General features: G+C 37.1%; 1 protein-coding gene across 10 annotated transcripts in view; it reads right to left on the bottom strand.

Moving 5' to 3' along the window:
- COL8A1 (collagen type VIII alpha 1 chain) overlaps positions 1-26172 on the bottom strand; it is a 155472-nt gene that overhangs the window by 35285 nt on the left and 94015 nt on the right. For all 10 annotated transcript variants that reach the window (XM_054482982.2, XM_054482981.2, XM_063661504.1 and 7 more), the window contains one exon: positions 19736-19855. The gene's annotated coding sequence lies outside the window, so the exon portion shown is untranslated. The remainder of the gene's footprint in view (positions 1-19735; positions 19856-26172) is intronic.

The raw sequence follows: 26172 nt of genomic DNA, 5'->3' as shown, positions 1-26172 counted from the left end.
ACCATATTTATATTTGAATTACGGGATGGTTTGACATGACAGCTAACATTTATGGAGAACTTGCTATTGGCCAGACACTGTTAAAAGCACTTTACATTGATTAATTGATTTAAGCACCTATATTGGTTAACTTATTTAATTCTTAGAAAAATCTGCCTGACTGCAGAGGTTGCAGTGAACCAAGATCTCGCCACTGCACTCCGGCCTGGACGACAGAGGGAGACTCCATCTCAAAAAAAAAAAAAAAAAAAAAAGAAAGAAAAATCTGCCTGACTGAAAGCTACTACCATAATTATTCTTACTTATCTATGTGGAATTCGAGGCACAGAGGTTTTAAATAGCATGTCAAAAATCTTACAGTCAGTAAGTAACAGGACTGGAATTTGAGTTCAGGGAATCTACCTCCAGGTTCTAAGCACTTAACTACTAACAACATATTACTTGTTTGAATGGGAACTTTGAATATTGAATAGATCGTGGCGTACACACACATACATATATGTACAGGGGCACATACATACTTTTCATATTCATGTAACTCATAATTGAATTTGAAATTTTATACAAATGTTGTTCTGCTCTTTAAACATTGAGCTGCCAGATTAAAACTCAGAGTTATTGAAGAATACAGCAGGACTTTATTTATTAAGAAATATCTGGATACCTCTTACATGCAAAGAACTCTACTGTAAATTGGAAACAAAAATAAGGCACAATCTCTAATGTTTTGTGAACCTTAAGACAAGAAAATAAGAAAATTCTCATGCACAAAGCTTCTATTTAAAAAGTTCAGTTAGGTGTTAAGAGAATTTGGGGGTGATATAGTTTTCCAGGCCTCTGGTGGGTGATGGTCACTGGGCCTGAGGAGGAGGAAGCTGTTCTTACCGCAGAGAAAGCAAGAAATCTCAGGTCAGCCAAAGAGACAGTTTTTCTAGGTGAGGCCTCCAACTACTGGGGTCAAATGCATGGTTACTTGGGGAATCACGGCAGAGTAGATGGTGACCAATTGGCTGAGCTGGCTAGTCCTTGGATGGTAGACCACCTCAAGCAGCAGAACATGGTACTGGGTGCATGGATTGTAGAGCCACACTGCCTGGGTTAAAATCGCAGCTCTGAACACTATTACCTACGTGACTTTAGGGAAAGTTTGTTTTTTTTTCCCAAAAATGTTTTTGTGCCTCATTTTCCTTTTCTAGAAAATGAGGATAATAATAATAATACCGACCTCATAGGACTTTAATGCAGATTAAGTAAGTATATGCATGTAAAGTGTTCAGAATGATGTCTGGAATGAAGTAAGTGCGATGTAGGTATTAACTGTTATTGTTATCATTACTGGTAGAGGCAGGAGTGGATTCAGAGGTTTAGACAGGCAGGAGGTGCACAGCCTATCTTACTTAGAACAAATGTAAACCCAAGGAACCCATCCTTTCCTCTCATCTCCCAGAGTACATTTCTCTGACTTCTGCTTATTTTGTCTTCTAAAGAAATTTATGACAATGAAATATGTGCTTTTATTCTCTCCTCTTAATTAAAGTTATTTCTATGTTAGATAATAATTCATTGTTATGATGTCTCCTTTGGAATATATAACAGGCTGTGTTTCTTCATTGGCTTTGGACCATTGGAAACTGGGGCAGGAAATCAGATGACTGCACTTGTAATTCAAAGAGCAAGTTGCATAATCCTCAGTGATCCCAAGGTACAGATATCTTGCCTTATATGAAGCTAGGGATCTTGAATTTCTAGTTCCAAATCTCGTTTGAAATACCTTTCTCTGCCACCTAGAAGGTATGAATGAAAAGTGTGCAGTTAAAGAGGTTGATTCCCACTTATTCATTACAACAAAGGGGACATTAACTCCAAGTACTACCCAGGTTGGGCCAAGAGGAGCCTTTGGCCTGACTGTCCTCCAGCCATGTCTCCCCCAGCTGCCATGGGGTGAGAAGCCAAAGGATTGTGCTGTTCAGAGCCCACACTCCTAGACCATGCTCTGGATGCGCAGGATCCTGGAATTCTCTGTGCAGATGATCTTAAGCCCTTTCCAGTGTCTGCACAGGCTTTTGTTCAGAGTCCTGCCTCTTGACATACACTGTATCACTGGGGTGCAAGCCTAGGACCAATGTGGGGCTAGGGAACAGCTGTTTGCTGGAGGCTGTGGATAGAGTTTTGCTGTGTGAATGGGGTGTCCACATGCACGGGTATGAAATCTGTTGTGGTCCATGGCAGAGTTGAGGGTGGGAACAAAAGAACTCAGCAGCAGGCTGGTCTCCCTGCATCTTCGCATTCAGAGCTCCAAAGAGTCTGAAAATTTGAACTTTACCTCCCAGCTTGATATGAAGACATATTGACAAGGCAGAAGGATAGAACATAATTTTTTTTTAGCAGTTTGTTAACTCAACTGATAACTTTTAAGTATTTAAGTATGGTATCTGGACCTTTATTTGTACTTTTGCCCAAAGCATGACAAATGTTAGGAGTGGGCCTGATTAACATAGATACACATTAAAAAGCCCACGCTAAAATGTGTGTGATTTTCTTTGCTGGTATCAAAGTGCTCAAGAAACAGAGCAGCCAGTTCAAATACAAGAGCAGAGGAGAGCCAACGAAATACCAGCGATGACTATCTATTACCATTTTTATTATTTCCTTATCTCAAAAATGATATTTCTGAGAAGGGAAAATATGATCATATTAATAAAAACCAATAACGGGACAGTTTCACTAGAAGAAAAAGCAGAAGAAAGCAGAGAGAAAAATCCCTCGAGGTCAGTTGTACATGGTATGTATCGCCTCTCTGTCAGCCAAAGCTGTGGTGTCTAAAATTTATTGCTGGAATAGCTGGAATTCTTAATAAAAATTCCACAAAACCTGGGGGCTTCTGAGCAGCATATGTGAAATTAAGAGAAAAGAAGTATTTCATCTTCTGTAAAAGTCACAAGTACAAAGAACAAGGTGTTAACAAGATAACAACTAGATATGAGAGGTGTCTGTTTTCTTCTTTTCATGTTCCACGTGTTTTCTCTAGATATCTAAAGCCAGAGATATCTAGATATCTAAAGTCAGAGAGTATTGGAGAGAGGGGAGGACTCCATTTTTGTCCCCTTATTGTTCCTGGGGAAACTTGTGCATAGGCTGCTTCTGCTTGGCGAGGTAGCATTCCTGACATGCACACAACTGCCTGACTAATCCTGACCTAGTAGTTACAGCTTCAACACAGGCTGCGAATTTATTCCTGTATCATGTGCAAGGAGGTGCAAACTAGCAATAGCAAGTAGAGAAGAAACTTAGTCTTAGAAATCTGATTCTTTCCATTTCAATTTCAACTCCGAGAATCAGCTGGGGACTCCTTTGAGGAGTCAATCTCAGTCTCTTCAGTTACAATCATTGTGTCCTCTGCCAAGTTACAGAATCACCATAAACCTTAGTTTCTTTAGGTGTACCATGAAAATAATAACTAGCATTTGAGGTTTGCAAAAATTGCCAAGACAGTGCCAGGTCCACAATAGATGCTAAGTGTTTTGGAGCTCCTTCAAAATCAGTGTAGTATTTTAAGAGAAATTGGTATATATTTATATCAGACATATAGTGTTTCCTTTTTTATTTCAATAAGAAAAATTCTACCCCTCCTTAAGTTTATTTAATCATTGTTTCTATATACGTGTCATGTGGGTATAGTTCTAGAGAGTAAGTCTATTGGGAGAGCAAATGTGAAACTAGAGGATGTTCTTTGACTATTTTCTACTTCTCTTCCAAGGAACTCCTGAGTTAAAAATTCATCTGGCTCCTATTTTCTGCAGAATTTTGCTTATTTGAAATGTTCAAGAAATCAGTTGATCTGACTTCAAACAGATGAGGCTTTGCTGGCTATGTAAAAGCCCTGTTTGTGTTACTCCCAAGTCTGGACTTTACAAGCAGCCAATTCCCTTCATACCTTAGCAGAGGACTTCTTTTTGGCTGCCTACCCTCTGTGCTGAGCCAAATGTCAGGCTGGGAATGGAGGCGATAAATCTCTGTGAGTCTTCATAGTTAGAATTTCTCCTGTTGCTTCTGATAAGGAAATGACAGTCTCTCTCAGGTCTACACATGAACATCAGAGAAATTTGTAATCCAAATCATGTTTAGCTCAGAAAATGGTAAGCAAAATGTGCTAAACCTGGCTTTGAGTTAACTCAGATGGTTTTGAGGGGTTTGGGTTGTGAACGTAGAATTTGTGTTCATTCTCGACTAGATTGTCCTTGGATATTTTTAGAATAAAAAAATCCTATCTTTTAAAATATTCTGACTAAATATTTAATATTTCTCTATGGGAGAGGGGGCAGCAAAATTTCTTTCTAGCTGAAGTTCTTTGCAAAGAAAGGATCTTTTCTTTGCCTAGTAGAGCCACCTCACTGTTTGTACCCCTCCCTCTGCCTCTTTTTCTCCATTTATTTTGGTACTTCCAAGTTTCATGCTAAGCCTCAATGACTGACTGAAATGAATGTGATTGGAGACCAGGAATTCCTCAAAGATGGAAAGATTTTTCTATGATGTATTCACATGCTCTGAGATGACTAATGAAGCCAGCCCAGGTCTGGCCAACTCCCTTATGAGCACAGTGAAAAGACATTCTCAAAATAAAACAAGGAAAACTTTTTTTTTGAGTCTCTAGTTGATTTTGGGTGTTTTCTATCCAGCATCACTGACAACATTCACTGTCTGACATTTTAGTAGAAGTGGTAAAAATTGCTTCATATAGCAGCAATTCCTAGGCCTTACTCTCATTTGCCTGAGACTCAAAAACATATATAAAGAAGAGGAAGAGAGTGATGTCATTGTCCATGGTAGAAATACTACATGGGTTTGGTTAGCCAAGTGGCCCCTTTCAAAAGAACCATGATCATACGGTAGGAGAAACCCATTTAAAATGTTCTCTCCCAAGCCTACAGCCAGTCAGCTCCTGATGATGATTTTGTTGGCACAAAGCAATACAATCAATGAGTTTGGCACAGTCATCATTTGAAGTGAATTGTTCTATCTATTCTTTTTACGGTTGAAACAGCTGGCTTGGGTTTTATTGATTTAACTAGCTCTTTTGGTGTCATGTAGATACAGGTTTTCAAACTAATAAAGCAGAGTCATTGTGTGGCTAAAAAAAACATTGGTTAATCCGAAAATCATGTACATTTGATCTTGGAATGTGTTTTTTACTTATGTTTGAACATGGATGTGTCTGATATCCTGAGAGTTCATTTCAAGCAAAATATTGAATCATACAATGAAAAATCTACCCAGATATTTTAGCCCTCATGTAGTTTTCCCTTTTTCTCATGTTTATGCTATGACTTGGGACAGGGTAGTTTAGGAAATCATTTTGAGGATATTTCTAGGATAGAAGTCTTTCTGTCGCTTTTTAGCCTTATAAATCTTAGAAGCTCTGAGAGAACTGAGAAATTACATAGCAAATACAACTCCTTTCCTTTTCATTTGTTATGCATTTGCTAAATGCATTAATTTAACAAATATTTTCTTACTGTCTACTGTGATTCGGGCACTGTACTTCTAGACAGTGACAAATAAGACTGGTGAGATTCCTGTTCTCATGGAGCTTGTATTTTAGTGAAGGCAGCAAGACAATAAACCAAACAAAATAATTTTAGCTAGAGGTAACTGCTTAAAAAAAAAAAAAAAAAGGAACAGGCTGTTGTGATTGGTTGGGAGTAGGATCGATGCAACTTTAGATGGGCTGTCAAGAAGGGTTTTCCTGAGGAGGTGGCAGCTGAAAGAAGCCAGCCATATGACTCTCTGGACAGTGTACAGGCAAGAGTGTTCAGCAAGTGTCAAGGCCAATAATAGTCCTTTATTATAAGGACTAAATGAGCTAGTATGTGTAGAGTGCTTAGAACAGTGCCTGGCATCTATAAATGCTAATTATTTTGATTCACTAAATATTCATTGAGTGTCTACCAGGTTCGAGTCTCAGTGGTAGGCGCAGGGAATTAAGGTTTATAAAGAGAGAGACCTGACTTCAAGGTGCTCAAGCCAGACTTCAGTGAAGTATTTCTCAATGCGTGGTTTACAGACGACTTGTATCTTACTCACTTGCCTTCCTGGTTCCCAGTCTTCTCTACATGGAACATGATTAGAAAGGCTTGGGGAGTGGACTAGACATCTGCATTTTCTACAAGCATGCTCTAGTTGATTTTTATGTCCCATAAAGATTGAGAACCACAGTCCTAATGAATAGGTTGTGATTAAACTGTGGTTCTTTTCAATACAGTATCTGTTACAGCATCCAGTATAACCAATTGCCCGCACTGCAAAGAACACCTCATAATATTCAAGAGGAGCTCTGCTCAGTTTATACAGCCATAAATGTAATGGAATTATGTTTCACAATTAACATCCTGAAATCCTCAGGGCTAACTTTTTCATTGATCTTAAGCTGGTTGGGGGAAGTTGGATTAACCTGCTTTTGGCTATGGTTTGGAAAGTTTCCCTCTCAAGTGTCATTTAAAACCTGACAAAGAAAAAAAAGGTTTTTACCTTTTAGTAAGAATGTGCTGACTAATGTTTGCCAAAAGTTCTTGAATCCTGGAAGACATTCTACTTGTAAGCAGATTAGCCTAACTGAAATTCCTCCTTTGGGCTCCTGCTCATACCTGTTTTTAAAGTGTGATGTCACGAAAAGGCGAGATGAGAAAGATTTATTTTATCTCTCTGTAACGTTCTACTATTAGCTTGATGCAAAAGTAAGTTTTTGCCATTGAAAGTAGTGGCAAAAACCATGATTACTTTGGTACCAACCTAAAAGAATGTATTCTATTCTATTTATTTTCTCACTTTAGAATAACTTATACAAATTTTAAAAGGTTTTAGATTCAAAGATCTCAAGGAACACTTGATACAAGGATAGATTCATGCTGATCAGGCTGAGTGACAGTAGCCTCTAAAATCCAGTCTAGATTCTATGCTATAAAAGTGTGAGGCTTCTGTTTTCTCATTAAATACTTTCTGAAAAGGGCCTTAGTTTGGGAACAGATGTATCCCATTCAATTCCTTCTTCATTTCTCATTTTTATCTCTTTACTAGTTTTCATCCATAGGTACTCAATAGCTATGGCAGATAAAATGATGGTGATGGAAAAAAGGCCAGCCCTGAGCATGAGGTCAGAACTGATAAAGGTAAATGAACTGATATAAGTTTAAGTCAGGCTAGAATCTTAGACATGGATCTTAGAAGATTAGACAGAATTAACAAGGCAGTCAAAAGAAGTTATCTTTTGGGGCTACCAGCCTGACAATTATGTAGTTATTTGTTTAACTTTTCAGGTCGGCAGTGCGCCCCAACAAAGAGTATGAAGAATGGGTGAGAAATGTAGACCCCATAAAATCTGTTAACAGACAAAAATCTGTTAATGCTTAGTCAATGTCATGAATGGTCAACAAGAGGTTAACTGTGACACCAGAGAAAGAGTGTATTAGACAAGAGTTGCACCCCGAGGAAGAAAAGTTTCTCCCAACATTTTTATTAGGTTTCACCTAACGACGTGAATTTTGATATAAAAACAAGTAGAAAGAAAAGATTCGTTTCTACTTTATTTTTCCCCTTTAAATTCAACAATTTATTCAAGCTTTTCTTTATTCATTTCTTTATTCAATAAAGATTTGCTGAATGCCAACCATTTGCCAGATACAGTTCTAATTGCTGAGGATACAGCAAGAAGACAGAAAAGTCCCTGCCTTTCTAGAGTTTATATGCCATTAGAATTTCATTTCTTCTTCATCTACAAAAATGATCATAGCTAATTCAGTTCCATCAGAGAAGCTAAAATATTTAAAAGGAGCATTCTCTGTAAAAAGTAGGGACTGACAAAGAAACCACATTTCCTTGGAATTTAGTGATCCTTCAGTTTTCTCTGCATATGAATCTTTATACTACTGTTTACATAGTTTTGGCTCTATGCTGGATTTACTGGTGATTTTGGCTAAGATGTTTGTATCTCCAAAGTGAGTGTTTTCTTGATCATGCATAGGCGATGTGATGGTACTGTCCCCAAATCTTTGAGTCCAAGTTCAGCACAGCATAGCTGCCTGGAAATTGAAGACCCTGGTTCCCGTAAAAGAACCACTGGCTCAGAGACCAAGCACATTTCTTCCCATTTCTACTGTAACATTTATTTCTCAAGAGTATAAATCTCAGGCCGATATTTAACATTCTTTTTAACTGAACTGTGGACGTTTACCTTGTACTTCTTGAAAGAGTTAGGAGCTAAGCTTCTATTATTCATATTTATAAACATGTCCTAAACAGGAGGCATGATTTTATAATTCATGAGTCTTTGAAACTATTTTTACAAAGGAACACTTAGAAATATTACATCATATCAGGACCATGGTCTGGTTCAGAATTCTAAGAGTGGAATACTCCATGTGGCAGAATATAATTATTGCTATACATGGCTTATCCTAAAACAGGTGGTGACATTTTCTAAAGATTCTTGGACTAAAAGTCTTTTTCACTTTCAAAAATGAATTCTCAAATCGAGTTCACTGGTACAATTAGAGGATTATAAGATTCAGAAAACGATTCTACCCCAAGCTCCCCTATTTTGATAAATGGTATTCATACTTATCTAGTTGCTCAGGCTTAAAGTGCAGGAGACATTCTCGATATCTCTTCTTCTCACACATCCAATCCATCTGCAAGTTTTATGATCTCTTTAATGAAAATGTATCCTGAGTCACTGGGCACCGATCATGTTTTGCCTGGACCACTGCCTTACCTCCCTGTCTCCATTCATGTGCTGAGTCCAATCTCCCCAGAGAAACCAGAGTAATGATTTAAAGAAGTAGACCAGATCCTGTCACTCTGTTCAAAGTCCTCCTGTGGCTCCCCACCCCAGTTCATGTAAACTCTGAACTCCCCTCCACAGCCTGCAAGACCTGAGTGATCTGGCTCTGCTCTCTTCTTTGACACCACCTTCTCTTTAGTTACCAGGCTCTGGCCAGTGGTCTTCTTGCCATCTTGCAACAAGCCAAACAGGTTCTCAACCTTGGGACTTTCCATTTGCCTGAATTGTCTTCCAGATCGTTGTGTTGCATGGCCTTGCCTTCTTCAGATCTCAGATCACATGTCACCTCCTCAGAGTGGCTTGTGTTGACCATTCGATGTTAAACAGCGTCCCTCATCCTATCATTCTCTATCCCTTTCCCTCATTTGATTTTTCTTCATGATCAACATGGTATTAAATATTTATTTATATTCACATTTATCATCTCTTCTCCAACTAGAGAGAATGTAAGCTTTAAGGGTAGAATGGCATTTTTGCCCTCATTCACTGCTAAACTCCCCAACCTAAAACAGTGCCAGCCACATAGTAGATTCTCAACACATGGTGGTTGAGTGAATTAATAGAGTGTTTACTGTCCTTGAAGTCTAATTAATCATTTACTTCTACTATATTTGTATAAAGAACTTTTAAAAAACTCAACTATCAGAGGGAGTCATCTTATATCAGGATTTGATTGTTAAACTATAATTTTGGGGCCAAGCATAGGCCTAATAACTAGGATATATGAACCCTCACTTATTTTTTCAAGTTGTTTAAAGCTTCTTTGCTTCGATTTCCTTTGTTTTTCTTTACACTTCTGTGTGTCAATATCTTTATTTCTCAAATGGTGTTGATAATAAACTTATCTAGCCTAATTTTAGGGTTGCTTTGGTGACTAAATATGTGCAAATACTTGAAATGACATCAAGAAATCTAGTAAAGTGAGGTACTGATAGTTTACCCTACTATATTTTAATTGTTACCCATTATTCCTCTGACTCTATGTTTATTTTTCCTTCATTACCATGAATTTGATGCCAGCAAGTCTTAGCATGTTATACATATACAGGTGCAAAGAAACCTAGTACTCTAGTACTTTGGTTTGATAACTCTGGTTTGGTCTATTGAGATAAGAAATTATTTGGTAACTGAGATGTTTTAGATAAGGAGCTAAAAGGATTATCAGGGACCTGGTTTTTAAATCCAAGAAGATCTCTGGTAAGAGAAGGTTGGAGTGAGAGGGGGTTGGACCTCAATCCACTGGCAAATATGTGATCTTTCTGTAGGAGTTATTTGGTGAGGACCCTTGGGAGGCAGAGAACAGGCAGGGATGCAGAGCTCAGGTGCACAGGCCAAGTACAGTATTCAGAAAAATAAAGGAAACGTGTATCTTTCTTGTTGAGCTCTTTAATTCTCCCACAAACACCATGAGTGTTATTGTTTACTGCTAGCACTTATGGACGATAGACCAGGAGATCAAATCTCTTGTCCTGGCTTCTTTCACACATGACAGACAATTTGAAAAAAAAAAAAAACAGTATAGTTATTATCCATGATCTCCCTCTTTGCTCTTGTGATTGCATTCAGTGGATAACTTGAGCAGCTACTCTAAAATTTAGTCTTGACTTTACAGAACCCCCAAACCACATCTTTGGGAATTACATAACTATGTAAACTATGGTTTTATTTTTCCTGTTTCATAGATGAAAAAGTGGATCTAAGTGACTTGCCTAAGATTGTATAGCAGGTGGAAAAATGATTCCAAATCTTAATCCAAGTTGGTGCTCATTTTGTTGCATTTGGCTTCCCGTAGGTAGAAACATTTCTTTAATTATTGGATATGAACTGATTTCATTTGGAAGAATCAGAAAAAATTTATTTATTCAGTGTATACTTAATAAAATTTTGCAGGCCCATATCTGTAACTGACAACTGTTTACAAGTACTAATTGTTTCAGCAACTATGTTTTAAATTGATATAAGAGAGACTGGTTAGTGTAGTATCTTCCCAGTAGCTGTCTAGGTTCAATCCAAGCTCTACCAATTTACTGACTGGGCAACCTCAAGAAAGTCTTTTCATTGCTTGTACATTTGTAGTTTTATTTCTTGTCTCCAAAATGGGAAAATTTGTAATATCTCATGGGTTTGCTGTGAATAATTGAACATATATAAAGCATAGAACCATGCCTAGCACATAGTAAGTACTATATATGTATTTATTTTCATAGTACTGAGATACAAATGTAGATAAGACCAGAGCACATTAGAGTTTATCCTTAAGGGTTCTCATTTTGAACATAGTTTTGTGTAAAAAAAAAAAAAAAGCAGTTTCTAAATGAAAAAGCAGCATTTCATTCTGTAGTCTCTTGATGCAGTAATTCAAAGTCATCACTAGATGGCAGTTGTGATCCATGTGACTTCAGCTGCAGCAGGTACTAACTGATGGGTCCAACCCTGGCGTCAGTGTTTTCTATACCCTATAGCATTGAGAAGTCAGGCAGTTTCTTTCCCACAAAGTGAGCCTTTAACAAAACTCCAGTCAGCAAAGCTTTCATTCTGTGGTCACCCTTGGGGCTCACCCATAGGCACCTAGTCCTTCTGATGGCAGCCTCACAGAAGTGTGGGTTTACTTGCCTGCATCTTATCATATCAGGAGTGCCTTTCACCAGATAACAACAGGACAGTGTCAGGATCCTGTGTCAAGAAGATCAGTTAGTGGTTATTAAAGTGTGGTCCCCCTGCCAGCAGCCTCACCATCATCTGGCAATTTGTTAAAAATGCAAGTCCTTGGGCCCCATCAGATCTGCTGACCAGTATTTTAATAAGCCTTCCAGATGATTCTGATGTCTGCTAAAGTTTGAGAATCATTGAGATAAACCAGTGCATACATCATATATAAAGGTTGGTGCTGGAAGGGTCCTCAGATAACATTTTGCCCAGTCCTCCCATTTTGCTGAGAAGGAAAACTGAGGTCCAGAGAAGTTAAATGACTTACTACAAGTCATAGCAGTAGGCATGTGGCAGAGCCAGGCTCCAGGGCTGGTGAGTTGCATGTCCCAACTTTCCTCATATATCCATCTCCCCTTCTCCCCGTCTAAACTGAGGCCACTAGGTGCACATTCTAGCCTGATACCTACTCATGAAATTAAAAAGTCATTTATTTATGCAGGAGTTTGTTCATTTCAATAGACATTTCTATGATGATACAAAATTGAGTATGATGAATTCACTGTAGTCCAGAGTGTGTGCGTATGTGTACATGCATGTGTGTGTGGGGCGGCATGTGGGGGGCGTGAGGGAGAATCAAGTAAAAGTCATCATGTCAATTGATAGGAGAGGGATATATGCAGGATACCATGGGAAACAGGTGAGTGCAATCAGGGATTAGGTAACACAGGTAAGAGGAAAAAACTTTGGAGCTGACCTTGGGTGATAAGTAGGAGTTCAGCAGATACAGAAGTCAGGATAGGGCATTTGGGGAGAGGGATCAGAATATACAAGCACATGGAGCCGTGAAATAGTGTAGGGGGATCACAAGAGTCTTGCTTGAAGGGAAGGGTGTAGTGGAAGAGTGATCATGTTATAAATAATAATAATATTACTACCACTACTACTAATAGCTGGGACTTACTAAATGTTAACTATGAGCCAAACTCTGTACTAACCATTTTATATCTATTATTGATTTAATTCTTAAGTGATTTTGCAAGAGTCTACTCTTATTTCTACTTTACAGATGACAATGAACATACCTACACTGTGCTAGTTTCCTTAAAACCAAGTGTTACTATTTTCCATTTCTTAGACCAACATTAAACTTAGAAAAAGAGCTTTCATGTTTACTTCTTCCAGGATGTCCATAATGCAAAGTAAGTATCTATTTGCAGGGGATGAGGAGTATATTCTTCATATATATAATTTTATTATAAGCATATTTTCATAAATGCATTAACTCAGGAGGATTTTGGCAATAATTTGGATTTTTTAACTCAAAGAATGAATGTCCCATTATTCTTCAGCATATCAGCAACTTTAGAAGTAGCCAATTTTTCATAATAGAAGAATTGTGTCTTAAAAGTGGCTAAGAATGCTCATTTCAATTGCTTGACTCACTAAAGAAAGGAAGCTGAGTAATGAATGAATAACCTGGTCTGAAATCATTGGTCTGTTTTACTTATAGTTTTAACTTTGTAAGTGTTCATTGTGAATGTGCTTTCCACAGTCACTGTTAGCATCTTTCCTTCATTGTGTAGGACTGCCCACAACCAAACTAAAAATTCGAGTTATAATTAAAGTTCTAGTAGGATTCAAAATACCTAATTTTTCCTCGGTAAGATTCAAGATGTTTCTGGATTATTTAAGATATTTTTGAGTGATTTTACTTTTTCCTGAGAAGATAAATTTTCTTTTCTTTTTTTCAGAGTCTTGCTCTGTTGCCCAAGCTGGAGTGCAGTGGTGCGATCTCAGCTCACTGCAACCTCCACCTGTTGGGTTCAAGCAATTCTCCCTGCCTCAGCCTCCCAAGTAGCTGGGATTACAGGCACCCACCACCACACCTGGCTAATTTTTGTATTTGTAGTAGAGGCAGGGTTTCACCATGTTGGCCAGGCTGGTCTCGAACTCCTGACCTCAGGTGCTCTGCCCGCCTTGGCCTCCTCCTATATTGCTGGGATTACAGGTGTGAGCCACCATGCTTAGCCCTGAGAAAATAAATTTTCTGTTCTTACTTTCTCATCTGCAAAATGTTGTCATTGGAGGAGATAATCTGGAAGGCCCCTTCCAGCTCTAATGGTCTGTGGATTTATGATTTAATGATTAAATGGCACAAATAACTCATTTCTGAATTTTCTTTGTAGTAAAATTTTAGTATTCATGAAAGAAATTGTAAGACCAAATCTCTCTCCATAAATTTTTAAATGGCATCTCTAAAATAGCTCTATATTTCACTTTTTAGGATCACTGAGACTCTATCCAGCTCAAAGATGTGTTTATGTATTTCCACCTGACATTTTACACATCTTAGGAGCCAATAATAAGGCCAGTTTTAAGTAGATGCCATTAGAAATGATTGATGGCCAGTTTATGTTTTAAGGTGAAAGAGGTACACTTTAATGACACTCTGCTTTTCTGATTGCCACAATAACAACTTTCAACTTTACCAGCCTGTATTACAACTTTGATCTTTACACTCATGTTCATAGCTGCAGGTGAAATGCTTTCTCAAGAAAATCTTGAAAATTCAATCCAATTTTTAACCTTTCTTGTCTAGAGAAGTTGAATAGCCTACAGGTTGCTTTATCTTGAATCAAAGAAAGGGCAATAACACCTGGAAGGAAGAACCTATTACATTTATTATTTTTTTAAAAAAATTTTGTGATTGAGAGCAAAATTTGCATTTTACTCCCCCTGGACAATTTTGTCTTTATCACCTATCGATTTTGGAGTCAATTACAATATTTTTTCTGTTTACCAATTATAAAAGCAATATATGTTTTTTTGAAAAATTTACAAAAGAGTATACATAAGGGCACAAAACTGTCTAAAATTCTGCCACCCAGAGTTGGCTATTAATATTTTCTTTTTATTTAATTCTAGGTAAACATGAACATTAGGAAACTGGGGCCAGGTGTAGTGGCTCATGCCTGTAATCCCAGCACTTTGGGAGGCTGAGGTGGGCGGATCCCTGGAGATCAGGAGTTCAAGACCAGCCTGGCCAACATGGCAAAACCCTGTCTCTACTAAAAATACAAAAATTAGCCAGGTGTGGTGGTGTGCACCTGTAGTCCCAGCTACTCAGGAGGCTGAGGCAGAAGAATTGCTTGAACCCAGGAGGTGGAGGTTGCAGTAAACCGAGATCATGCCACTGCACTCCAGCCTTGGCAACAGAGCAAGACTGTCTCAAAAAAAAAAAAAAAGAAAGAAGAAAAAAAGAAAAAGAAATTGGGAACAAGTTATATATTCTATTTTGAAATATTCTTTAAAAAATTAGTATATAGTTAACTCATGCATAATTTTAAATCTCTACCTTCAAAGATAACTTGTTAGCACTATTATTGTATAAAAGGTTATAAAACTCTTTAGTTTTCATTATTTTGTGATTTTCTTAGAGCCATTTTGATTTAGGTTCCTTTTGTTTGTTTGTTTTCATCTCTCCTTGTTCTAGAAAATATTTAAGGTAATTTCAGCACCTCTTCTTCCAAGTGAGTATAATGGAGGAAAGCAAACCTCTGAAATTCAAACTACGTAGTTTATTTTTAAATTTTTTTTTACATAAGACCTTTGCTTTATGAGCAATAGGTAAATTTTAACAAACTGAGGAATAGCACTATAAAGATTTCTATTGGAACATAAAGAAGCCCTTTAGAACATGAATAGTGACTCCCCTTCTATTTAGTCATAAGTATGCATTTTTCAAAAGCATGTTCATAAACCTATCCATCAGTGTTCTCTTTGAGGGTAGAGCTCTGGTCTTATTGCTCAATATTCCCTCAGTGTCTAGAACTGTTCCTGGTCCATTGCATTTTCTAGGTAGATGCTTGTGGAGCTTAAATGAATAAAATAAAATCAATTCCAAATATTCTTATACTGTCATGATAGGTTGAGTTATGATTTTAAATTGCTTTGAAATAAGAAGTAGTAGTGGTTAAGACCTTTGGTTCTGTTCCCTCTTGCTGATTTTCAAAGCCCTGTAAAGATGAAATGAGAGAACCTTGGTGTAACTCTTAGCATGGTACTTGAGCTCACATAATAACTGCCAAATAGATGCTAGATTTTAGTTATCTGTGCTATTTTTTACTATACATATTTTTTCTTCTAAATAAGAACTCATTTTTCCTGAGGACTTTCAGTTAGATTGTTCCATAACAGAAATAAGCTATTTATTTTGTAAAATATCTTAAAGACTTTGTAGGTAGAATAAAACATACTGTACAACAAAGTTATATATAATTATTATTTTACATAGTATATATCAGCCTAACAGTTTAATGTCTCATTCATTCATAATGTTTAATGGGAACATATTTGAAAATAAAGAGTGCTGTAGAGCCATACTAATTTATAGTTCTTGCCATAGCACTTTTACTTTTAAGTCTCTCAAGTATTCAATGGTATAAAATGGACCCTTTCAATGAATGAGCAATTTGGGGCATAAACTAATGAAGCTAGATTTTTTCCTGCATGTGGAAGATGTGTGAGAATGCCCAAATCGTTGCTGGTAATCTACCTTGCCCACTGTTTGACAGCATCTTAGGGAACTTGTATCAGCTACATCAAGCCAGGTACATAAACAAGTCCAGTACTGTAAAATTAGTATGTGGGCTCTGAACAATGGACTCCTCTGGTCAGTGCTGTCGCATAGGGACAATGTGAGTCACATATCAACTTTATGTTTTTTATTATCCATATTAATAAGTAAAACGAAACAGGTGAAATTAATTTTATTAAACCATATTTGGTAATATTTATTAATATATTTATATTTATTACTTTTAACTCAAAATATTAAAAATATCATTTCAACATGCAATCAATATATAAAGTATAAATGAGACATTTTACATTCTGTTTTTCATTCCAAGTCTTAGAAATTTGGTGTATATTTCACACTCACAGCACATCTCAATTGGGACTAGCCACATTTCCTGTGCTTAGTACCAGAATGTGGTTAGTGGCTATCATATTGAACAGTGCAGCTACAGTCATTCCTGCTTTGCCACCATTGGAGGTGCCAGAGGGTGGCAATGTGGTGTAGAGGAAAGACAAAGACCAGCCGGGAATCTTAGACTATGACTGTTCCTGACTCGAAAAAGTGATTTAGTTTCACTGGGTCTCAAATTCCTCCTCTTTATAATGGGGATCGTTAATAACTGCCATACTCTTTTCAGGAAGCTATGGGGAAGATTAAATAAGATATTGTATGTGAAAGTGCTCAGTTAGATCATAAAACACCATACACATGTAAAGCATTATTAGCTCTTTTATTGTAGATTTACTCTCATGATTTGCCCAAGGCCACATTCCAAGTTGGTAGGAGAATGAAGGATAGAATCTGGGGCTTCTGACTTCCAGCCATCTGCTTCAGCTAAAGGCTATTCATACCAAGCTAGTTTTAAAATTTCTTTTTATTTTTAAAAGTCTTTTTATTTTAAAAAATTGAGGAAGGAAGACAGTGGCAGTAAGAAGTAAATACCATATTCAACAGTAAGGGTCTTCTTGGCCACAGTCATGATGTTCTGCAGTAAAATTATACGTACAGAATATTTGTATACTTATATGCTCAGAATTACAGCCATCAAAAATTGGAGTTTATTGCTGTCATATAATATAAAATCCCATGTTCTTCAAAGTTTCAAACAACTTTTAAAATGAACTGTGGTTTCCCCACTCTATTTCCAAAGTGTAGTAAAACCACAAGAAAGCCCTTCCGTAGTGGGCTTGATTAATAAAACAGATATGGATCAATTCAACAGGTTTTCCATGGATATTTTTGGTTACAGATGTAGCTCATTAATTCCCGTGTGTGGGATGCTACCTCTGTAGTGTAAATCCAAGAGACACATTAATCGCTGAACAGAAAATGGGAATAATTCAGTTCAACCCATATTATTTAGTACATACTATGTGTAAGGCACATTAGGTATCTTAATGAGCAAAAAGCTTGTTTTTATGATCATTGTCACTTAGAGGTGTATGTTATTTAACTTGAGGAAAATATATAATCTGTCTGCCAAAATGTCTATGTTCTATCATTCAGGAATCTATATTTTTGGAAGGTAAAAGGATCAGAAAGAAAACTCTAGATTATTAAAAAATAATTTAAAAAGTTACATTCTGTGCTTTTGGAGAGCATGCAAAAGATTAGTTATCATGATCTATTTCCATTTTCTTAATTGTATGCCTATCATGGTGTTCATATTTAAGCTTTTTTGGTCATTATCTACATTTGTTTCAAATACATTTCTTCATAGAACTTAATAAACTACATAAAACATTAACAGTTTTATACTATGTCAAGTTAAACCAAGTCCATTTTCACTGAGAAAAAGGTGTACATTCAAAAACTTCTATATTCATTGTTCAATCAAAATTCATTTAAAAAATACTTTCAGCTGGTTATTTTCACTGACAAACTTATCATTTGTAAGCTTCAGGCCTGCCTGAATTGATGACCATGTTGAATAAATGTAATTTTTATTTTTACTTGCTGAATCATTGCTGTTGACCATTGAATGAAATAGTTTATTGAATGGCCTTTAAGTTTTATTGCTTTTGCACCCTAGTTTAAAAACAAAGAGCTTAATTTCTTAAAAGTTCAATAAAATGTATTTTTGATATTTCCACCAGAACTTTACAAGCAATTTCTCTCCTCTGCCCTTTAATAACCACCTTCTGCATTTTTATGATTTAGTTTAACATTATTATTATACTTTTTTTACTGGGAGAGCTCATCAATGACCTTGGCAGTAAGATTTTGTTACAAGAAATCCAGAAGCCGAGCCTGTCATTGGTTGCAAACTGGGTTGAATTCAGAGGCTTACTCTGACATTATGACTGTTACCCACATCATGCCTCTTTCCTCAGTTTTTCTAATATCCATGAGTCCTATAATCTGCTGCTTCGATGAGCATGTATTTTTTATTCCCTGGGTTTGCATTATAAATATTTCATTTGGAGAACATCTGGCTTTGATGGAATCCAGCCAAAATAATTAATGGTACCTATATTAAAAATGTAATGCCTTAGTAAAATCATTAATGTATTTGCATTTCTCCAGGAACTCTAAATGGATGCATTCTAGACAGGATGCAGTCAATGAGGGATTAATGATAGGGCTAAATGCTGTGCTTTTCCTTTTGTTCAGGTATCCACCCCGCCCCAAAAAGAACACGAAAAATCTGGGGAATCTTAGCAATTCATTCTTTTAATTATGAAATAAAATTAAATAGACTATAAAAACCATTGTACTATTATATATTAGGAAATATTGAGTCGTGTGTCCAAAAGTCACACTTAAGACCAGGCGATAGTAATAAGCATAGGATGGCTGTGGATACTATGAGATAATGTCTACTTGTCAGAAATGGATGGTATGTTGTGGTTTTTTTTTTCCATCAAAGTTTGAAAGTTAATGATGTACTTTATGTTTTTATTGCTTTTGCTGAGAGATCAATTAAGGAATAAAAGGGATTCTGGCATGATGTTATTATTATTTTTCGCTGTGAGTATATTCAATACCACATACAAAGAAAACCATTTCTGTCATATCATGCTCTGTTTCATTCATCCTAGATTGTTTTTAGGAAAATTTAGTACATATCACTTCAGTCATCTGAAAGGAATCACTTCTTCATTACAGCTCATAACTTAAAACTATAAAATATCAGCCAGAAAAAAAGTTGGCCCAATTAAAAGAAATATGATAATGGTAGAAAAACATATATAGACATGACTGAGAGATGATAAGATTATTTTAACTTTCCCATTTGCACTGGAATTATTTATGTTACAAATCTCCAGATCTTTTATTACTTAAAACCCTCTGCTGAATCATGAAAAGAAGCTTAAGTTTGCAGTTTTTCTCTGCAAAATCTAACTCCTAGCATCTGGTGAACATTTGGATACCTAGTCAAGTTCTATGGAAATGATTATTTTAAGACTCTATTCAACATGCCTAGACTTAAAAATCAGCTAGGATCACACTCTGCACATGTATTTTACTACAGGGGATTTGAAAACCTAATATTAGTAGCAATGATCTCAAGGCTTTTGCAACGATGGAGATAGGGATGGGAGACAAGACATGCAGGCAGGCTAGACACTGAGCATCTGCCAAGGGCCCTTGTGCTCCTGGACAGCGATCTGCGGCTTTACCTGTGGACCACCCAGACCACTGCCCTGCCCTCTGTTGCTCCTCACACTTACATTTATACTTGACAGGACTGCTGAATCAAAGACCAATGTCCTTGCTGGTGCCTTCTTGTGACACCTCTGGGGCTGGTTTCTGTCTCTTCAGCAGATGCTGCTCTGCCTTCACAACAGCTTCTAAAGTAGAAAAAAGAGGATACTTTTACTCAAGGCAATTAGAAGTGCATTATCAAAGTGTATTATTCTGGATCATAGGAGAACTTGCATAATAGGAATGTATAAATACATAAAATGCTAGTAGTTTATTTTTCTGCTATACTGTATGTAGTTTTTGTTCAAATAAACAACAAATTGTATATCTTTATTGCTTTTCATGGTTATATTATATGATAAGTTCTCACCAGTTCAATTTCCATTAATACAGATTGGAGATAATTGGAAAGACTTTGGGCATTTGTCATAGAGAATGCAAATTTATGAAGAAATATTAATAATACCTCGGGAAAAAAGTTAATTTTACTTAAGAAGGGTGAACTTTTTAAACAATACATTTCCTGTCAATTTACATATAGCAGTATTTGAGTTATAAATTATTCTTGGTTATTTATCAAATCACTTGTGATGGGGCTTTAATATGGTGACACTTTTATGTTTTCATTTGAGTTTTTGGCACAATTTAACTAGTTGAATAAACTTTGTAAGTTCTCTATACCCTAGACTTTTTACAAATCATATGGGACTTGTCTCCAATTAAAATGTATTTCAGAAATTTAAGTCTGTTTTGGGTAATAGATACTCTCTATCTTATTTTCGTGTGTCTCACAGGAACTTGTTTAAGAAATATCCGCCGGGCGCGGTGGCTCACGCCTGTAATCCCAGCACTTTGGGAGGCCGAGGCGGGTGGATCACGAGGTCAGGAGATTGAGACCATCCTGGCTAACACGGTGAAACTCCGTCTCTACTAAAAAAATACAAAAAATTAGCTGGGCGTAGTGGCGGGCGCCTGTAGTCCCAGCTACTTGGGAGGCTGAGGCAGGAGAAGTGAACCGGAGAGGCGGAGCTTGCAGTGAGCCGGAGAGGCGGAGCTTGCAGTGAGCCGGAGAGGCGGAGCTTGCAGTGAGCCGAGATTGCGCCACTGCGCTCCAGCCTGGGCTACAGAGTGAGACTCCGTCTCAAAAAAAAAAAAAGAAATATCTACATTTGCTGTTCAAAAAATATTTTAACAGGAACAACTTCAGTCATTTAGATAAATACATCAGTTTGAAAGCCAGTATTTGTTATAAGTGCAGAATTGGGTATCAAATTTAGTAAGTTTGAAATGTGATTTAAGTGGTATATTCTAGAGCAGTACTGTCCAATAAAACTTTCTGTAATTATGAAAATTTTCCATCTTTACCCTATTCAGTATAGTGGCTACTAGTCAAATGTGCTACTGAGCACTTGAAATATGGCTAGTGTGATGGAGGAACTTAATTTTTAGTTATATTTAATTTTAATTAATTTGAGTTAATTAATTTACCTGTGGATAGTGGCTCTAATATTAGACAGTGTAGTTCTAGAGTTTCTCTGTATTTGGTACTCAACACAAAATGAAGAAGTACTTGAATGTCTTCTATCTGCGAAATGACTGTAAAAAAGCACTAGTGTTCCTAAAGCACAAGGCCCAGGCTCTGACATGTGGCTTTCCCTACAGAGGCTACACAATGTGTGTTCAGGCCTGAAGGGTGGATACAGCAGCATCCTGCACTTTGGCTCAACTTGTGGATATTTAGACATAAACTTTGGTTTAGCCATAGGTGATTTGAGAACCTTTGCCTCTGGAAAGCCATGGGATTTCAAATTATCTTTAGTAATAGTTTAGTGATAGTAAATGGACTCAAGAGCTTGACTTTCCAGTCCACTCTCGTGTAGTATGACATCTTGCAGAAGACTGGCAGGAAATACAGACAGATATGAAAGGAGATATACCACAAACGTAGTTGCCTCGATGAAAAAAACTCTCCAGATTCAGACTGGATATCAGGAAGAGGCCTATAAGTAATTTTTGTGCCTCTCTTATATCATTCTTCAATAAATATTTATTGAGCACCTACTATGTGCAAAGTATAATGCCTAGTGTTGGGGATACAATGTTGAAGAAATAAATTAGATTCCGCCCTTCCCTCATGGTGCTGAACTGCATTAGACAGTAAGATTTTTTTCAGTTTTTCTTCCTCTTCTAAAAATTCATTTTTTTTCTTTCTGGTTATGGTGAAAATAAAACAAGGGGAAGATACATAGCATAATACAAACGCTGAAGATCACTGTTATGTACATGTCATGTATCTTATTCAGTTTAACTCTCTTTGAACAACTTTCCCAGACCCACACCTTGGTAGCTGATGAAACTGCTTTTTGAAATGCAATAGTGGAAGCAGAGAAAAAACAGTGAAGATGCCTAAATTGCCATTTTTCAACTCCGAGACTAAGGATCATTTAACATTGAGTGTTTATCACATATTTTTAAGAGGTTCTTTTCTCTGTATGATCCAGAAGAATGTCCTTTAAAATAATTTCTAATTAAAAGACATTTTTGTTGCTGTTAATGTGATGACACTTTTTTACTTTATTCATAATACTGTGAGAAAGAGTGCTACAATTACTGTTTATGAAATGAATCAAATTATTTAATATTCAAGCACCATTGCAGGAACTAAAGGGAACCATTAGCTACACAGGCAATGTGTAACTCATTGTATTTCAGTTAATTTTTGAAGAATGAACCAGAAATTTGGCACAGTACTAAGCAAGAATTATTTAGTTAGATTTGTTTTTTCTTCTCCACGCAGCAGCTGCATAATTAAATGTATGGTCTGACCTGCATTTATAAAGTGAATTTTCAAATATGTCACTGATGGAAATCTAAGGATGAAAAGAATTAAGAATTAAATTAAATTAATGCAACTACAATACTTAGTACTTAAAGTATTTGAAGATCAAAAAGTAATTATTCTAAATATATTAATTGGTAACGTCCTTGATGTTGTAGACAGATGCTTAAAAATAATTTTAAAAAATGAATTATGAAGCAATGAAAGAAACCAACAGATAGATAAGCATATATAAATACTTAAAAACCAGTTGCAGGTGAAAATATCATGAACAAAATTAAAAGGTGAAGGGGAGTTTGCTTTATTCCTTAAAAAATGTTATACCTCATGGAGGTTTTAAAACATGGCCAGATTATTTGTTTCTCCTCTGTGTTCTCTCCCAGTGAATCTGGGAGAGCTTATGAACTGACCAATTGAGCACAGTGGAGCAGGCATTATGTAACTTCTGCAGCAGGATCACAAAAGGCCATGAGGCTGACCTTTTTTTGCTGGAACATTGTTTTTTGGAGCCCTGAGTCTCCAAGTGAGAAGTCTGACTGCCTAGAGACCACCACGCAGGAGAAGCCATTTGTAGGCACTCCTGTTGACAATGCCAGCAAATCTCAGCCTGCCTTTTATCACTGCCAGGGTACTAAACATGTGAGTAAAACCATGTTGGGCCCTTCAATCAACCAGTTGCCAGATGAGTAAGTCATGAGAGCAGAAAAAGCTTCTAGACCTACCTCAATTCCTGACTCCTAAAATTGTAATATAAAATGTTTGTTGTTTTATGCTGCTGAACTCTGATGTGGTTTATTATGCAGCAAAGATAGCTGGAGCATACCCTCTTGTATTTATGATATTTTTACAACAGAAAGTTGGAAAACTGAATGTGGAATACATTCTGGGAAAAGTTGTTTGCAAGAATTAAAAAATAGTCTTAGTATCCTTCCAATATAAAGAGCTCTTACAAATCACCAAGAAAAAAATACTAACACCATATAGGAAAATAGGCAATTAAATTTACAAAAGAAGATATTAAAAAGCTAATAAACATATTAGAAAGCCTTCAATCTCATTAGTAATGAAAGGAAATGCAAATTAATCTATGAAATTAAAATTTCAGTTATCAAATCAGCCAAGGTGAAAATATATTTAATGTCGGTTGGGTTAAGTGAGAGTATAAATGGCGCAGACTTACTGGAAAATAAATTGACATTATATACCCAGAGTTTAAAAAAATATTTATATTCTTTGATGCTTCTAGGAATTCAGATAAGGAAGTAATCAGAAATAAGGTAAATAATATAGAAAATGTTTACTACAATTCTATTTATAGGAGTAAAAGTATAGAAACAAGCTAAAAATCAACACAGTTAAATAAATTATGTATTTTATATTATAGAATATTGTTTTATTATTTAGAATGGAATTTTCAATATTTTTCCTTTGTTAATTCTGATCTGGGCACACCATAGCAGAACAGAAAAATCTTGGTATGGACACATAGACTGAGCTTTGAATCCTAGATTTGCCATTTACTTTTCCTGGTGATATAGTTTGGCTGTGTCCTCACCCAAATCTCATCCTGAATTGTAGTTTCCATAATCCCCACATGTTGTGGGAGGGACCCAGTGGGAGGTAAGTGAATCATGGGGGTGGTTACCCTCATGCTGTTCTTGTGACAGTGAGTGAGTTCTCACAGGATCTGATGGTTTTGTAAGGGGCTTCTCCCTGCTTCACTTATACTTCTCCCTGCTTCACTTATACTTCTCCCTGCTTCACTTATACTTCTCCCTGCTGCCACCATGTGAAGAAAGACATGTTTGCTTCCCATTCCACCATGATGGTAAGTTTTATGAGGTCTCCCCAGCCATGCTGAACTGTGAGTCAATTAAACCTCTTGCCTTTATAAATTACCCAGCCTTAGGTATGTCTTATTAGCAGCATGAGAACAGACTAATACAGTAAACTGGTACTGGTACTGGGGTGCTGCTATGGAAATACCCGAAAATATGGCAGCAACTTTGGAACTGGGAAACAGGCAGAGGTGGGAACAGTTTGGAGGGCTCAGAAGAAGACAGGAAAATATGGGAAAGCTTGGAACTTCCTAGAGACTTGTTGAATGGCTTTGACCAAAATGCTGATAATAATATGGATAATGAAGTCCAGGCTGAGGTGGTCTCAGATGGAGATCAGGAACTTGTTGGAAACTGGAACAAAGGTCACTCTTGCTATGTTTCAGCAAAGAGACTGGCACGTTTTGCCCCTGCCCTAGAGATTTGTGGAACTTTGAACTTGAGAGAGATGATTTAGGGTATCTGGTGGAAGAAATTTCTAAGTGGCAAAGTGTTCAAGAGGAAGCAGAGCATAAAAGTTTGGAAAATTTGCAGCTTGATGATGTGATAGAAAAGAAGAACCAAATTTTCTGGGGAGAAATTCAAGCCTGCTGCAGAAATTTGCATAAGTAATGAGGAGCCGGATGTTAATACCAAGACAATGGGGAAAATATCTCCAGAGTATGTCAGAGACCTTCACGGCAGCCTCTCCCATCACAGGCCCAGAGGCCTGGTAAGAAAAAATGGTTTTGTGGGCTGGTTGTTTGCACCCTAGGGACTTGATGCCCTGTGTTCCAGCCTCTCCAGCTGTGGCTGAAAGGGGCCAAGGTACAGCTTGGGCCGTGGCTTCAGAGGGTGCAAACCCCAAGCTTTGGCAGCTTCCATGTGGTGTTGAGCCTGTGGGTACACAGCAGTCAAGAACTGTGGTTTGAGAACTTCTGCATAGATTTTGAAGGATGTATGGAAATGCCTGGATATCCAGGCAGAAGTCTGCTGCAGGAGCGAGGCCCTCATGCAGAATGTCTGCTGGGGCAGTGCAGAAGGAAAATGTGGGGTTGGCCTCCCCACACATAGTCCCCACTAGGGCACTGCCTGGTGGAGCTGTGAGAAGACTTGCCTTGTCTCAGATGAGACTTTGGACTTGGACTTTTGAGTTACTGCTGGAATGAGTTAAGACTTTGGGAGACTGTTGGGAAGGCATGATTGTGTTTTGAAATGTGAGGACATGAGATTTGGGAGGGGCCAGGGGCAGAATGATATGGTTTGGCTGTGCCCCCACCCAAATCTCATCTTGAATTATAGTTCCCGTAATCCCCATGTGTCATGGGAGGGACCCAGGGGAAGGTAATTTAATCATGAGGGTGGTTACCCTCAAACTGTTCTCAGGATAGTAAGTTCTCATGAGACCTGATGGTTTTATAAGGGGCTTTTCCCCATTTTGCTTGGCACTTCTCCTTGCTGCTGACATGTGAAGAAGGACGTGTTTGCTTCCCGTTTCACCATGATTGTAGTAAGTTTCCTTAGGCCTCTCCAGCCATGCTGAACTGTGAATCAATTAAATCTCTTTCCTTTATAAATTACCAAGTCTTGGGTATGTGTTTATTAGCAGCATGAGAAGGGACTAATACACCTGGATATTTGGAAACTTGATTTACCACTTTGACTTGGATTCTTCATATGAGGAAAATGAGCTGAGTACCTATTCCATTGAATATGGTGATGATTAAAAGAATTTATGTATTTATAAATAACAATGCATTAATCATTTTATTTATTTATTTATTAGTTTTTGCCTTAAAACAACAAA

Source organism: Pongo pygmaeus, chromosome 2 (genome assembly GCF_028885625.2).
Source record: "Pongo pygmaeus isolate AG05252 chromosome 2, NHGRI_mPonPyg2-v2.0_pri, whole genome shotgun sequence".
In the NCBI taxonomy this organism is placed as follows: domain Eukaryota; kingdom Metazoa; phylum Chordata; class Mammalia; order Primates; family Hominidae; genus Pongo; species Pongo pygmaeus.
This window is presented reverse-complemented; position numbering and strand designations above follow the sequence as displayed.